Below are 3,187 nucleotides of genomic sequence, written 5' to 3'. Positions count from 1 at the left end.
TCAGGAGGGAGGCCTGAAAGCTCTTCCAGAAACACATCCAGGAATTCATTCACCACGGGGACTGACTGAAGAGTTGGCGATTCAGCTTCTACAACTTGAACCCGCACTAGATGATAAATGCACCCTTTTGTGATCATTTTCCTTGCCTTTAGATAGGAAATAAACCTACCTTTTGATGACGCAGTATTCCCTTTCCATTCTCTAACTGGTTCTCCCAAAAATTAGAAGCGAACCATTTTCATTCTACAATCAACATTGGCATAGCAAGAAGCCAACCAATCCATGCCCATAATAACATCAAAATCTACCATTTTTAACTCATGTAAGTCAATCATAGTACGACGGTCACAAATCATAACTATACAGTTTCTGTATACTCAACTAGCTATTACCGATTCACCAACGGGTGTAGACACCTCAAAAGGTTTGATCGACTCCGGTTTGACTCTAAACCGAGCCATAATATACGGAGTAACATATGACTATGTGGAGACCGGATCTATCAAAGCATATACATCATGAGAAAATACCGATAATATACCTGTGACCACATGAGGAGAAGACGCAAGATCTTGGCGTCTAGCCAAAGCATAAATACAGTGCTGAGGACCGCTAGAACTGGGGACTCTACCTCTGCCTCTACCATGGCCGACTAGCACATGTGAACCTGGCCCCATAGGGCATACATATGATGAAGATCCGACTACCGACCCTGAAGGCTGGGTCCTATCTCTACCACCAACTGAGGGGCAATCACGCATAATATGGCCTGGTCGACCACATGAATAGCAAACCTCTGAAACCAATCGGCACTGACCCCAATGTAAATTCCCACACTGGGAACATCGTGGTACGGGTGGCCTCGCCTGACACGAATCACCTCTGAACTGAGATCCTGAAAAACTCTGACTCGGCCCGGAATGAGTAGATCTATCAAATCTCTGGCCTGAAAACCGTAGAGGCGCACTAGTCATAGAATGGCCTGAATGCCTCGAAAACTGCTGTCTGTTCCCGCCTCTCAACTCACTCATCGGACCCGAAGATCTAGCCCTCTTGCTATGTCCCCTATCATGCTCACGCTCACTCATTTGTTGTTGTAGGCTTTCTTCTAAATTTTGAGCATGGGCTTGAATGCGTGAAATATCCATATTGTCCTGAAGGGAAGCAGTCAAACACCTATCCATCAAATGTGGCCCTAGGCCTTTCACAAATCGGTGCACTCGGTCACCCATATCCGCTACCATGGCCGAAGCATACCTAGCCAAAGAATTGAAGCGGAGACTATACTCTAAAGCACTCATGCTTCCTTGCCTCAAATTCAAGAACTGATCGGCTCTAGTTCGCCGAACCTCTGGAGGCAAATAATGTAAGAAGAAAGCATCTACAAATTCTTGCCATACCGGGGGAGGTGCATTGGCTCCCCGTGAAGCCATCCAAACCGTGTACCAATGGATCGTGACATCCCTCAATCTAAAGGACACTAACTCCACCGATTTGGTGTCCGAAGCATGTATCAAGTGAAGTGTCCTCAACATTCCATCAATAAAATTCTGAGGGTCCTCATCCGACTTTGATCCAAAGAATTTCGGAGTGTTCAAGCTAATAAAATCATGGGCCCTTGCACTAACAGCCCTATCACCTTTCCCTGTACTTTGCCATTGAGTCTGAGTAGCAACCAATTGAGTAAGCAAATGAATGGCCTCTTTTACATCTTGGCCTGAAGCATCCGGTGGAGGAGCCGGAGGTGCTGGAGCTGGGGCTGAGGCTCCCTCACGCTCCTCAGAAATAGGCACTGACTGGGAGGACTGAGATTGAGCCGCATTCTGGGACTCGCTTTCCTCTACCACTGGTGGAGGTGCTCTTTCAGCCCGCTTTTCTGCCACTGTCTTGCCCTTTTGGGCTGCCGTTGCCTTTATCTTTATAGGTATCTCTGAAAAACATAACATATGACATGGTTAAGAAAAATAAGTTCTTATGCCATAGCTCTATCGCACGATCTTATGAAGAAAGAAGGTCATTCATTCCTAAAATGCCCGCAGCCTCTTGTTCATAATTGTGGCGCGCAACACACCTATAACCAAGACTCTATTGGACACGGCTCGTAGACACACCCAAGGACAAAACTGCTTTGATACCACTTTTGTCACGACCCAACCGGAGGGCCGCGACGGGCACCCGGTGCTAGCCCACCCAGGCACCTCTTAACATACCTTTACATTTACATCTCGGTGAGCCACATATTAAATCATACTTTCTATCCATCAATCATACTATATCCATTAGCAACAATACATATATACCTATCACCATTAATAGCAATGCCCATAACAAAGTACATAAGCCGACGAGGCTAACAAAATGACATCTAAAATATAGGCCGACAAGGCCAAATACATCTAACCACATACACATGTCTACGAGCCTGTAATGAGAGTATGTCATATCATATAGGCGGGACAGGACCCCGCCATGCCCGTAAATATATACATAAAAGAATAAGTACCAAAAGCTTTAGCTCCGAAGGAAATGGAGCTCCGCTGTGTAGTCCCTGAGTAATAAGGCTATGGATCAAGTTTGTCTCCCTGGCCACCTGCGGGCATGACGCAGCGTCCACAAGAAAAATGACGTCAGTACGAAGAATGTACTGAGTATATAAAGCATGATCAATATCATTATGAAAGCATAATAGACAACATAGAAATATCATAGGATGAGAGATAGTAGTATCATCATCATAAACACTTACTTGCTTCTCATAGGGACTTTCCATTTCTAACGCGTAATTGTGTACATACATCCATACCCATATCCGTACTCATTTAAATTTCGTATCCATAGTCGTATTCATATACATATTCTTATTCGTATTCGCATCATATTCGTATTCATACTCATATGTATATCATATACATATCCATATCGTATACATAGCATTTACATAGCATACCCGACCACGAAGGTTCGGTGTTCCACGTACCCGGCCATGGCTAGGCTCGGTTATCATACATACCTGGCCAATCAAGGCTCAAGGTTACACATACCTAGCCGTACCAAGGCTTCAGGGTTATCCGTACCCAACTGCAGTGGTGCGCGCACATCGTCATATAGATATACATCTATATATTCTACCCGGCCATATAAGCTCGGGGTTTCATAATAGCCATACATTGGCACACATACATATAAG

The sequence above is a fragment of the Lycium barbarum genome, chromosome 4 (genome assembly GCF_019175385.1).
Source record: "Lycium barbarum isolate Lr01 chromosome 4, ASM1917538v2, whole genome shotgun sequence".
Taxonomy (NCBI): domain Eukaryota; kingdom Viridiplantae; phylum Streptophyta; class Magnoliopsida; order Solanales; family Solanaceae; genus Lycium; species Lycium barbarum.
This window is presented reverse-complemented; position numbering follows the sequence as displayed.